The sequence below is a fragment of the Pipistrellus kuhlii genome, unplaced genomic scaffold, assembly GCF_014108245.1.
Source record: "Pipistrellus kuhlii isolate mPipKuh1 unplaced genomic scaffold, mPipKuh1.p scaffold_m20_p_85, whole genome shotgun sequence".
Taxonomy (NCBI): domain Eukaryota; kingdom Metazoa; phylum Chordata; class Mammalia; order Chiroptera; family Vespertilionidae; genus Pipistrellus; species Pipistrellus kuhlii.
Window position 1 is genome coordinate 458,718 of NW_023425590.1, and position 12,387 is coordinate 471,104.

Here is a 12,387-nt window from a genome sequence, read left to right on the forward strand (position 1 = left end):
CTCTCCAGCACAGCGGGGCCGCCCGGTCCAGCAGCGCCAGCCCGGGGCCAGGCAGGGGCTGTGCAGCCGGAGCGGTGCTGTCTCCCTCTGGGAGTTTAAGTTTGGGGCAGCCCAGCCCGTGTGGCTCAGCAGTTGAGTGTCAGCCTATGAACCAGCCGGTGTCATCCCCAGTAGGGGGCGTGCAGGAGGCAGCTGATCAATGAGTCTGGCTCATCATTGATGTTTCTGTCTCTCCTTCTCTCCTTCTCCCCTTCTCTCTAAAATCAACAAAAATGAAAAAGAAAACTGGGAACTCCTGGCACATCTGCAGTCATGTCTGCTCCTTACAGCGACTGAGGGGGAGGTGTGACGACCCGCTGAACGGGGAGGTGGCCGGCCCCTGGGGGTATGCGACTTGTCCAGATCACAGCTCAGGGCGCAGAACCAGGGTCCCAGCACACGAGTGTGACCCGCCATCGGGCTGCCAGCCCCACCCTGGGAGCAGAGGAGCTCAGCCACGTGGATGGGGAGGTCTCAGCGCCCTTCGCACAGGAAGATGGACCCCCTGAGCACCAGCGGCCCTGAGCTCCTGGGCTGTGCAGCAGGCAGCTCCCCGATGGTGAGGCTTGTAGCACGGCCCCCCTTACAGAGAAGGCTGAGCCCAGAGGTACTGTGGCCCCTGACAAACCTAGAGGGGCCTCCCTGGGGCCCTGCAGCCCCACGAGCTCCCTCTTTCCCAGTCAGCGTCCCCAGGGTGGGACAGTGTGGAAAGCGCCCCCCTCACCCACCTGACGCCGCCCCTCAGCACCCTGGCGGGCAGGGAGGCGCTCGGGTGTCCTCCTTCCTGTCCGTCCGCGGTGAGGAATGCGGTTGCCCAGGGCTGGCAGCTTCTGGGCGGAAGAGCCAGTCCCGGCCACAAGCATGTGCCTCTCTGGCTCCCACCCCAAATGGCTCAGCCAGGAGCTGGGTGACTCACCGCCTCCTGTGGGGGCGGACGTGGGAGATCCCGGGGCTCCCGTCCCCCCCATCCCCAAGGAGCACAGCCACAGGCAAAGCCTGGGGGCGCCTGGCACGCCCCTTCTCTCTCCCCTCCCCCACCCCGCCCCGCCCCGCCACCCTGGCATGCAGGTGGTTTTACCCAGAAGGAAGTGGGGGCAAGAGACACCAGGAGATGGAATTTTTGAAAAATCGGTTCTAAAATTATTTCTGAGCAAAGCTGAGTTTGCAACCAGCACACAGAGGAATGAGCGAGTAACGTAGGCCGTAGGCGGGTCCCCTCAGCGCCTGGTCCTGAGGAGAGGAATTTAACCGCAGCCCCCGGCTCCCGCCCAGCCACCCCCGCAGCCCGTGGGCACCACGTTCCCCGCGCCAGTGAGACGCCGGGCGGTGAGAAGGGGGCCCGGCTCTGACACGGGCGTTCCTGAGCCCGCGTGACAGGCCACACAGCCAGGGTTTCCTGGAGGAGCCTTGGGGCTGTGATGGCGGCGGGAGCGGTGTCTCTAGTTCTGACTCACGTCCTGCCCCGCCAAGGCCACGTGGGGCGTGTCGCCGCGGGGGCTCCGGGGGAGGCGACCTGAGTTCACTCCCGGCTCCGCCCGGCACCTGCCCCTGGAGGCCCCGGGCACGCCCCCGAGGAGCTGGGAGCGAGAACCGAGCACCCGGGAGCCCTGAGCGAGGCTGGACAGGTGCCAGCTGTCAGGAGAAACTGGCAAGAAAACAGCCCGGCCGCGTGGCTCCGTGGCAGAGCATCGACCTGCGAACCAGGAGGTCAGGGTTCGATTCCCGGTCAGGGCACAGGCCTGGGTTGTGGGCTCGATCCCAAATTTGGGGCATACAGGAGGCAGCTGATCAATGATTCTCTCTCATTGTTGATGTTTCTCTCCCCCTCCCTCCCTTCATCTATGAAATCGGTAAAAATGTATTTTTTAAAAACCTCAGGCAGCACTTGGTCTGCCACACTCGAGCGCACATTCATTCAGCGGTTCGAGTGCCCCCTCTTTCCTTCTGAGGAAGCGAGGCTCCGGGGACAGAGAAGCCTGCCCTCCGAGGAGACAGAGGGCAGACTCGGTGCAAACAGTTCCAGGTGCCGTCCTGGTGGAGGGGGCTGCCCTGGGGGCATTAGGTGCCTGGAGGCTGGGACCAGGCGCTGAGGTTGGGGGACAAAGGGGGGCTGTGGAGAGGCTGGGAGGGGAGCACGCTGTAGGCAGAGGGGACAGTGAGGAGGAAGACCCGAGCGGGAAGAGCAAGCGGGGGCGCGGGAGAGAGGATGAACACCAGCCTGGAGTCCCTGGAGGCCGAGATGTGGGCTTCGCCGCAGAGGGAGGGGATGGGTGTCGCCCTGCCCTCCCCAGGGGGACGCTGCGTCCCCAGCTCCGAGCCCACCCCTCCCCTCTGCACGCTGGACTCCGCAGCACCTGCCTGTCCGCTTCCTGCAGGGGTGCCCCAAGCATCAGGCACCCTAACGCTGGAAACAGGCTCCCGTGAGTGCACAGCCTTGTCAGTGAGACAAGAACACTGAGGTGCCAACAGCCACCGCCCTCCGGCTGGGGCGTGAGGATGCATAATCCGGTATTCCCGCCCCCAAGGCCACGGTCTCACGGGGAATCAGACTGGAACACTGAAAATTCAGCGTCACGTGTCCAGGGCAGTGAGCGCAGGAAAGCCCCTGGCACCAGCCCTCCAGGCGGCGAGGAGGGCTTCCTGGAGGAGGCGCCACCGCGCAGCCAGGTGCTGGTGGGAGCAGCAGGGAGGGCCTGGAGGAGGCGCCACCGCGCAGCCAGGTGCTGGTGGGAGCAGCAGGGAGGGCCTGGCGGAGGCAGGAGCTGGCGCACAGGCCGGGAGATGGCAAAGACCAGGAGGAGGCTGATCAATGGTTCTCTCTCATCATGGATGTTTCTATCTCTCTCTCTCCCTTCACCTATGAAATTAATAAAAACATATTGGAGATGGGCAGTGGTGCTAGTCAGCATGAAACGCCCCTCAGGCAGGCAGGGGCTCAGGCCTCCATCCTCAGACCCAGGCGGAGCCCGGGGGACAGACGGGCAAGGAGTCGCCTGCTCACGTGGGCACCTATTCCCGGGCTGTGGTTCGGGGACCAGAGGGCCTCAGACTCACGCACCTCAGATCTAACCACCCTCCCATTTTGGAGGGCAGGAAGCAGGGCCGGGCCGGTGAAGGTCAGGGGCGGCCCGGTGAAGGTCAGGGCCGGCCCAGTGAAGGTCAGGGGCAGCCCCGGGGAAGGTCAGGGGCGGCGGTGACACAGCGGCTCCTCCCGGCGCCACCGCAGGGCCAGGCTCTTTGAAACAACAAGGAGAGAGGCGCCCTGTGAGTCAGCAGCTGCATTATTTCAGCAAATGCCACTTGGGAGGGGCTCAGCCCTTCCAGATCGCACATAACACGCTCGGTGTCCTTGGCGTGTGACCAGCGGCCGAGGCTCGCCCTCCCGCTTCATCCGCCCCCCGGCAGGCCAGGTGGCCTGGGCCCGGCCCGGCTCGCCATGTCACCGCGAACACCGAGGGGCGCTCCCCCGAGTGCTGTGACACGGGCTTTCGGGGAGGGGGCCGAGAGGGAACAGGTACTGGCTCAGGGGCCAGAAGACACCTCCAATCCCAGGGCGGGAGGCACCCGGAGACCCAGGCCAGCCACCGCTGCTGGTGGGGCTCAGCGTCCCCACGGGGGGAGCTAGAGGCTCGGGCACAAGAGTCTCGAAGGCTCCGTGGTGCTGACATTTTTATTCTCCACTGCAGCTGCCTCTTCTACATACTTCTTCTAAAGTATTGTTGATTTCAGAGAAGGTGAGAGAGAGAAACATCAGTGATGAGTGGGAATCATTGATCAGCTGCCTCCTGCACACCCCCTACTGGAATCGAGCCCACAACCAGGACACATGCCCTGACTGGGAATCGAACCTGGGACCCTTCAGTCCACAGGCGGACGCTCTATCCACTGAGCCACACCAGCTAGGGCTAAATACTCCTTGAACACGGCACACGCAGCCCCGCCAGGCACACACAGGCACATGCAGAGCGAGTTGTCTCCTAGTCTCAGGGAGCTGCCTCCTGTGCAAAGTTCTCGCCCAGGAGCTGGTCACGGAGCTGCGGCCCCCGGCTGCACTGCCCAGGTGAACGTGTGTGTGCCCAGGTGAGCACACGTGGAGGTGAGCACACGTGCCAGGTGAACACACAAGCAGGGACAATGGCTGCCTCCGTGCCCGGGATGGGAGGGCCGGAAGGACACTTGGGATTCCGAGAGAAAGAAGGCGGCCAGGGGGCAAACGGAGCCCCAATGGGATGGGTTCCCGACCCTCCCTCCCCTCCCCCTTCCCATGCACCGCTGCCCCCCACAGAGCCAGCTCGGCCAGGAGGGAAGCGAGCACTCGGAGCCCCTGCCTCCCCCAGCTGACTGCTGGGGGGACACCTCCCTGTGACCCTCCACTTCCGCTGGTCCCCGCGGCCCCTGGCAGCTGAGCCTCCGGGAGGGAAGGGTGTGTGCCCGCACCGCTCACCAGACGCTTCCCATTCTCAGTTCCTCTGGTGGAGGTCCTCTCCCTCCCTCCAGGCCGGGACCTGGGAAGGTGCTTACCACGCTGAGCCTGTCCCCCTGAAGCCCGGGGCAGCCTTCCCACCAGAGCGACAGGCACGGAGCCTGCCTGCACAGGGGGAGGGGCCGGCTCCTGCAGGAGGGCGATCCTGGCTCCGCACACCCCTCCTTTCACCACGGCCTGCTCCTGTTGGCTCTAAGCTGTACGGTCACCACAGGTCGCAGCGCCCGACTTGTTGCAGTCACACTGACCACACAGCAGGTGTCAGCCACTCCGCTGCCATCCCCAGGAGGCCGTGGCCCCTCACAGCCGTGGCCCCTCACAGCCGTTCCCCCCTCACAGCCGTGGCCCCTCACAGCCGTGGCCCCTCACAGCCGTGGCCCCAAACAGCCGTCACCCCTCACAGCCGTGGCCCCTCACAGCCGTGGCCCAAACAGCCGTCCCCCCTCACAGCCGTGGCCCCTCACAGCCGTGGCCCGGGTGTCTTCCCTCCTCGTGCACCTAATGTTGTCCTTGGCCAGGGCACGTCCCTCGCTGTCAGACTGGTCCAGGCCTGAGGCTCCTCCCAACTCAAACAAGCCACAATTTTCTGATTCAGAAGCAGAAATCATTAGGCTAAGAGTTTAAAAACACCCTGAGAAGCTGAGCTCCCAAGCATTAATGTCTTCTTGTTGGATTACTTCTCCAAATGAAAAGTCTCCTGGCTGCCATGCAGCAGGGCTTGTGGGTTTGCGTCTTTAAATCCAGCAGATTAACTTGGAACTGTGGGTGGAGCCTCGTGTTCTCTGTGGAAAAGGCCCATGCTATCCTTTCATTTACTTGTAGGTAAGATTTGATAACTATAAAGGGACATATACAATGTTTATATAACATCATATATAATGGAATATATGCAATTTTATATACACTATATATAATGTTTATATGTTATACATATTTATACCATATGTTATATGTAATGTTTATAGATAATGTGTATACATAACCTATAGTATATACATTATATGAAATATTTATAGACATCGCATAGAATGCAATGTGTATATACTCTATATAGAATGTTTATTTATGATATATTACTTATGTTTACATGTATTATATATAATGTTCATATATAATATACATATATCAGGGGCACCATCACTGCTATCATATATAATAGAATATGTGCAATGTTTATAAACATTATATATAACTAGTGGCCCAGTACCAGAATTCGTACACATTGAAGGACATTAATTAGAAGAAATATTTTAATATCACTATTATTCGCCCTTTCTCTATAATAGAAGTATCAACCAAATTCATGATCGACAGTGACATATCGAAACACATGTGTGCGATTGGCGCCAGCGAGAGCTTTATATGTATCTCGCATGCATGAGTCAACTTAGCCTTTTATATAGAGAGAGTAAACTTTCTTAATTAGACATGCTTTCTGATGTACTAATAGTTAAACTTTTCCCAGCCCAGTGAAGCACCCCAACTTCTCTTTCAGGTAATTGTCAGCAACACAGCAGTAAATATCAACGCGAAGCAGGTTATTACTGTAGATCACGCAGGGAGAACAAAGAGTAAAAGATTTAACTGCCACAGTGTTTGACTATATTCTGCGCAGTGAGAAAACCTGAATTCATTTTCAAGGTCCACCAATCTTCTTTTCAGTCAGGTCAAGTTTCTAAGCTTTCCAAGTCTCCGTTTTCTGGCTAATGAAAAGAAAATAGGATTCCACTGAGTCTCCTATCTACCTACTCCAGGACTTCTGTGAGGAAGTCCTTCTGTGAGGCAAGTGAAAACGCTTCACAGACATTTGGTTACAATGTGAAATGTTCGTACCTGGCTGAAAAGCAGTCGTGTTCCTGGGCTGAAGAAGCTGCAAGGAGGCCAGTCGCTAGGGAGAGGAAGCCGGGTGTTGCTATGTGATGTCATTACCCAGACCAGTGGTCGGCAAACTCATTAGTCAACAGAGCAGCAAACTGTGGCTTTCGAGCCAGACAGAGGAAAGGACACTTAGCACATTAGTCTGTTATATTTATAGATGGATTATATACAATGTTTACGTACATCATATATAATGTGTATATATGGTCCCTATTTGTAAAGGATGAATCATAAAGATATTTTAAAATAAGGCCCGTGAGCCCACCACCCAAAGACACAGCATAATGGAGCCCAGGCCTCTCCCGATCCTGTACCCTCCCACCCACCAGACAGCCCACATAGCATTGTCATTCCCTTACTCTTTTTAACCTGCTTAAATGCGTGAAACAGGCTCTACTTGCAGAGGTGTGCATGAAACAGGTGTGCTCACCGATAATTACAAGGTGAGCACCTTAGGAACCGCCCTGAGACGCCCAATCCCAGCCCCCTCCCCGCCGTGACAGCAGACTTTTTGTAGGGACACCCCCTCCCTGCTTTTGCCACCATCTACTTCCCAGTAAGTAACCCTGAGCAAGCCGCTGCAATGCTCTGAGCCTCATCGCTCCCTAGAGCAGCTCTCTGCTGCGTCCTTGCAAGCATTTTGGAGGTGCTGGACGCCCCTCCCCAACCTCAGCCTAGAGGTCCCTGCCACTCGGGGGTGGGGGGGCATTCTGCTGGGCGCCATCCTCAACTGATCCTCTTGACAGCACATAGCTGATCTCTACATCAGAGATGACAGCATCGAGGCTTCAACTGCCAGGGGTGCCACATTATCCTCCAGGAAGGACTGGAACACTGGACCAGGCCTCTGCCTTGGCCACCCCCCCCCCAATAGCTGGTGAGGGGGGGGGCACTGCCCTCCAGGCCCCCACAGGCTTCGGAGGGGCACCGACCTGCCCCGTCTTGCCTCCCCAGCGGGGAGTCACCTGCAGCCAAGCCAGGGTCTCCCCACCCCCACCCCAGGTTTCCGCATCAGCAGGTGGAGGCCCCGCCCAGCACGGACAAGGCCACCCCTTGGGGAGGACATGCAAAGCAGCGGGCCGTTCCCATGGAGACCCTGAAGGGCACAGTGCCGCCATGTGTCCCCAGCCCTTCCCCCGCCCCCAGGAGCACTGGGCCCGAAATAAGCCTCCCGGCCCGGCCCCCTCCCGCTCCAGCTGCCCCGGAGGAGCCTCTGCTGGAAAGGGGCACAGCTGTGCGTGGGCGGCGGTCCTGCCTGAGGAATGCGCAGACCCACACGTGTCCTGTGGGAGCCCCGCTGGGGCACGGTTACAGGAAACAGAAACCCGCCTGCTGGCACGGGCACCTCCCGCCTTCCCGCTCTGAGCCCCGGGGCTGCTGGTGCCAGGCTGGCTGTGTGGAGGCAGGCCCGGCCCCTCGGAGAGGCAGCTGGTTCTGGGCTGGGCGGCCCTGGCAGGTCGCCCCCCTCTCTGGGCTGTCCTCCCGCCCAGGGGCTGAGGGCGGTCCTGCACGTGGCAGCTCCTGTTCTGGGAGGACATCACCTTCCCCCAGGTCTCCCCCTGCCCTCCTGGGGGACGGGGGTCCCCTGGCCGGTCAGGAGCCCTGTGGGCTGCCGGTTTAGGAAGTTACCCTGACCCTAACCCTGACCTTAGCCCTAACTCTAGCCCTCCAGAGGGTCCGGAGCGGCCCGGGCCAGCGCTCCAGGGCCAATCGATACAATCCTCATGGCCCCACCCTAGTCCCCCGCCTCGGAGCCTGGAAGCTGGGCGGCCCCCCACCCCGTCCCCCTCCCGGGCTCCCGTGAGACCAGGGCCAGACCCGCCAGGTCCCCGTCCCCAATCCAGATGTGGAGACCCCGAGGGGAGTCCCATCCGTTTGGGGCTCCTTCCTCCTTAGAACTGCGTGAGGCTCAGCGAGGGCGAGGGCTGGCCCTGCGCGCACAGCGGGCGGCGAGGGGACTCGGCTCCCTCCGCGCGGCGCCGGCTCCGGGCTCTGCGTGTCCCCAGGCCCGGCCCGCGGCCGCGGAGAAAGGTGGGGCGCGGGGCTCCTCCTGGGGCGCCTCGGGGGGCGGGAGGACGGGCTCCGCGGGCGGCGGGAGCGGCGGTTTAAACTAAAAATACCGCCCGCCCGCCGGCCAGTCCGCCGCCGCAGCTGTCACGCCGGCCCCGCCCCGCCCCGCGCTCCCGGGTCCCCGCGCCTGGCGGCGCCCCGATCCCGATCCCGGGGCGCGTCCGGCTGCGGCCCCGGACCCCCCTCCCCGCCTCCGGCCGGTCCCCACTCACCGGGCGCGGGCGCGGGCGCGGGCGGTTCGCACGGAGCCGGAGCCGCGGGCAGATCGCGAAGCCGCCCTCCTTCTCCTCCTCCTCCTCCTCCCCGGCGTCCCGGGCGTCCCGGGCGGGGCGGGCGGGGCGGGGCGGGGCCGGGAGGGAGGGCCGGACCCTGGCCCCCATCCCGCCCCGCCCCGTCCCCGGGAGCTCCCGCCGGAGCCGCCCCGCCCGCCCCGCCCGCCCGCCGGGACGGGAGGACGCCCGGCTCCGCGCGCTCGGGACGCCCGGGACCGAGCCCAGCCCGGCGGGCGCCTGAGAGCCCGGGAGGCGGGGGGCGCGGGGCGCTCACCCACCCCGGCCCGCGCCCAGGCCGCCCCCCTCCGGAGCCGCCCCGGCCGCGCCGCCCAGACCCCTCTCCGGAGGCGGGGCCGGCTTCCCGGGAAAGTTGAATCAAAGTTGAATCCGGGAGGGAGCTCCGCGCCCGTGCGGATCGGAGGAGATGGGGCTGGCAGGGCTGCCGCTCCGAGCCGAGGTGGGGCGAAGGCGGGGCACCCCTTCCCGCCGGCGCAAGCCCGGTGACAGCTCCCGCCAGCCTGGCAGGGGTGCGCCACTAGGCGTGGGACCTCGGGGAGTCCCCAGGATGTCAAGGAGCAGAGGCGTCTGGGAATGAGCCACCGGGAATGTGGGTCCCCCTAACCAGAGCCCCCCACCGGGAATGTGGGTCCCCCTAACCAGAGCCCCCCACCGGGAATGTGTCCCCCCTAACCAGAGCCCCCACCGGGAATGTGGGTCCCCCTAACCAGAGCCCCCCACCGGGAATGTGGTCCCCTAACCAGAGCCTCCCACCGGGAAGGTGTCCCCTAACCAGAGCCCCCCACCGGGAATGTGTCCCCCTAACCAGAGCCCCCCACCGGGAATGTGGGTCCCCCTAACCAGAGCCCCCCACCGGGAATGTGTCCCCCCTAACCAGAGCCCCCCACCGGGAATGTGGGTCCCCCTAACCAGAGCCCCCCACAAACCCGAGGCCCCAGAGGTGCTGCCTCCTCGGCGCCCCGCGCCCCCTCCCCCAGCAGCCACCCACACCAGTGCGCTAGCCCCCACCAGCGAGGGCCCTAACCCAGCTGACACCCACGCCTAGTCAGCTGGGGCCTTGCCCTTTGACCTGCCCTCCGCCCCAACGGGACCTTTGCCCAGCCCTGGCAGGTTTGCAGGACGGTCCGCCTCCTCTGGATGGGTGGCAGTCCCAGAGGGAGGGGAACTGGTGCCCGAGGACAGGTCTTCCAGTCAGGTGTGGCCACGCCCATTTTCCGGCAGTGAAAGGGGGCTGGGCCCAGAGCCAGTGAGGCTGGCGGCCCTGTCCGGGTGGAATAGATCAGAGGAGAAATCACTGTCCTAGAAGAAGGACCAGACTGTAAACCGGGACCAGACAGTGAAGGGGTGTGTGTGTGTGTGTGTTTTCCACACTGGGGGAGGCAGAAGGGTGCCAAAGCATAGAGTTAACACTGGGTAGACCTTGAGTTACATGCCAGTGTCAGCCGGGCAGGAGGAACCTTGGGACCCAGTTATTGAGGTAGGATGACTCCCAGGGCCGCAGGTGACGTACACGCAGGGCCTCTCCCACCCCTGCCCTTGACCGGTCTCGGTTTGGCCCGCTTGGGAGTACAGAGCTCCAGCCCTGGTGTCACACGGCTGGAGTTTGCAGCCTGGAGCTCGTTCTCATCCTCCGCTTCCTCTTCTGTGAAATGGGGCTAATAATGGCTTCAGCCGGGTACTGGAGCTGTTCTGGGCACAGCGCGGGCGCTGCAGCTCCTGGCACCAGACATTTCCCGAGCACCTACTGCGTGCTAGACCCCGGGAATGTGGCGGAGAGTGTGGCAAAGATTGCACCCCGGGGAGGTCAGCGCAATGACTGTGTCCTAGGGGCTGGCGGCCTCCCAGGGAGTGCTGTGCACAGAGACAAGCTGTCACTCACTGTGCAGGCGGCTCGGAGCGCCGGCTCCCTGGCTGAGACCCCGCTCCAGGCCCAGCCCTGCAGCCTAACGGAGGCATGAGCCTCAGCAAGCCAGGCGGCCTCTCAGCCTTGGTTTTCCGGTCGATCAGAAGGGAGCAGCAGTAATATTTCATAGGTGGGAATGCATGTGATCAAAATAGTTTGAAAGCCACAAAATAGCAGGCAGATGTTCGTCGCCTTATTGTTATTATTTTTAGTTTCACAAGGCTTGGTGCCTCCAGAACACTTTCCCATTGTTTTTCTTTGTTTTAAGTCTGACATAAAAACAAGACCTCGTTTTTTTGTCAGTTACATGGCAGCCTTTTGCCAGTCCATACAGGGGGGTGGGGGGGGGAGGATGGGGAGTCCTAACCAGGAAGCCCATAAAGACGGCAGTTCTTCCTCATGGCCCACGGCTACGGAAAGGGGTGGGAAGGAAAACTTGGTCTGGAGGGAAACGCTGGCCCGGGGTGGGGTGGGGAGAGCCCCTCCCGTGGAGCACAGGAAACCCCAGCCCACGGCCTCCCTCTCTGAAGTGGCCCGGAGGGGGAACCACAGGGAGGCCCTGAAATTGGGCTGCTCGGAAACTCTGACTCATCTGGCAGTGGGAGCTGTTTGTGCAACAACAACGGTCCCCGAAAGGCAGCATTTCCACTGCACGCCGCTCCCCCACGTCTGTCTGTTCCCGCCGCCCGCGGCCCCAGCACCACGCGAGCTCAGGCGGCGGGCCAGCCTCACCAGCCCGGGGTGGCTGCCTGGATCTGTGGTCGGTTAACCGGCCTCGGCAGCCAGCGGGAGGAGTCTGATTGTGCAAGCCCCGGTGCCTGTTGTTTGCGGTCGGTCTCCACAGCCGGGTCAGAACAAACACTGGACCCGCTCCCCTGGACTCCCGCCTCCTGCAGTACAGACGGGTAAACTGAGGCAAGAGGGCAGAGTGCCAGGGTGGTCACTGGTGGCCCCACTTCTCTGCAGGAGACGGCTCCCCCTAGAGAGGACCACACGAGTGCCACTGACCAGCCGGGAATGAACATCCGCCCTGGATCATAGGTCAACACTCAGCCTACTAACGTGGTTCCTCCCATCGTTTCTGGGTGCCCCTTGGAGAAATCCTGGCCTGGCCGGAGGCTGGTTCTCACCCTGGCCCTGCTCTCAGCGTCTTTCTCCGCTTCCCTTTTGGCCTCGTCTTCCAGTGTCTGTCTGTCCTTCCCCACTCCGGCTCACCATGTGCTTTAGGGTGCCCGGAGCACCGGCCTGGCTCCTGAGCGGGTCCGGGTGGGTGGGCTTCCCGCCACCAGCGGCCGTCCAGCACCTGAGCCCACACCCCCGCTGGATGGCGAGGCGTCAGCTCCACCCTGAGCGTGGGGACCAGAGGAATGCAGGCTCTCCCCCGGACACAGCAATCACGCTGCGTTTATTCAATAAACGTGTTGTTCCGGTGAGTCAGGCACAGGACTGGCTCCGGTGGGCGGCCGAGCTCCTGCCTCTGTGAACGTGCCGCTGCCCCCGATTGGAAAAACGTGAGCCTCACTGTCAGGCCAGGGCGTCCCTTAGCACGACTGAGCACCGCTGTGTTCCACTGCAAGGAATGAGCAGTAGCTTAGGAAGGCTGACGTACAGCGGACAGGCTTTATTCCTGAAAGGGAAAACCCTCGGAACAGAGGTTTGCTAGCCCGGCTGGCGGGGTGCAGCGGCTGAGCGTCCGCCTAGGAACCAAGAGGTCACAGTTTGAT

The 12,387-nt window shown here is 62.1% G+C and overlaps 1 protein-coding gene across 1 annotated transcript in view; it reads right to left on the reverse strand.

Moving 5' to 3' along the window:
- SYNE3 (spectrin repeat containing nuclear envelope family member 3) overlaps window positions 1-8,799 on the reverse strand; it is a 58,160-nt gene extending 49,361 nt beyond the window's left edge. Inside the window, exon 1 of the mRNA XM_036425812.2 lies at window positions 8,683-8,799. The gene's annotated coding sequence lies outside the window, so the exon portion shown is untranslated. The remainder of the gene's footprint in view (window positions 1-8,682) is intronic.
- Window positions 8,800-12,387: the final 3,588 nt, after the last annotated feature.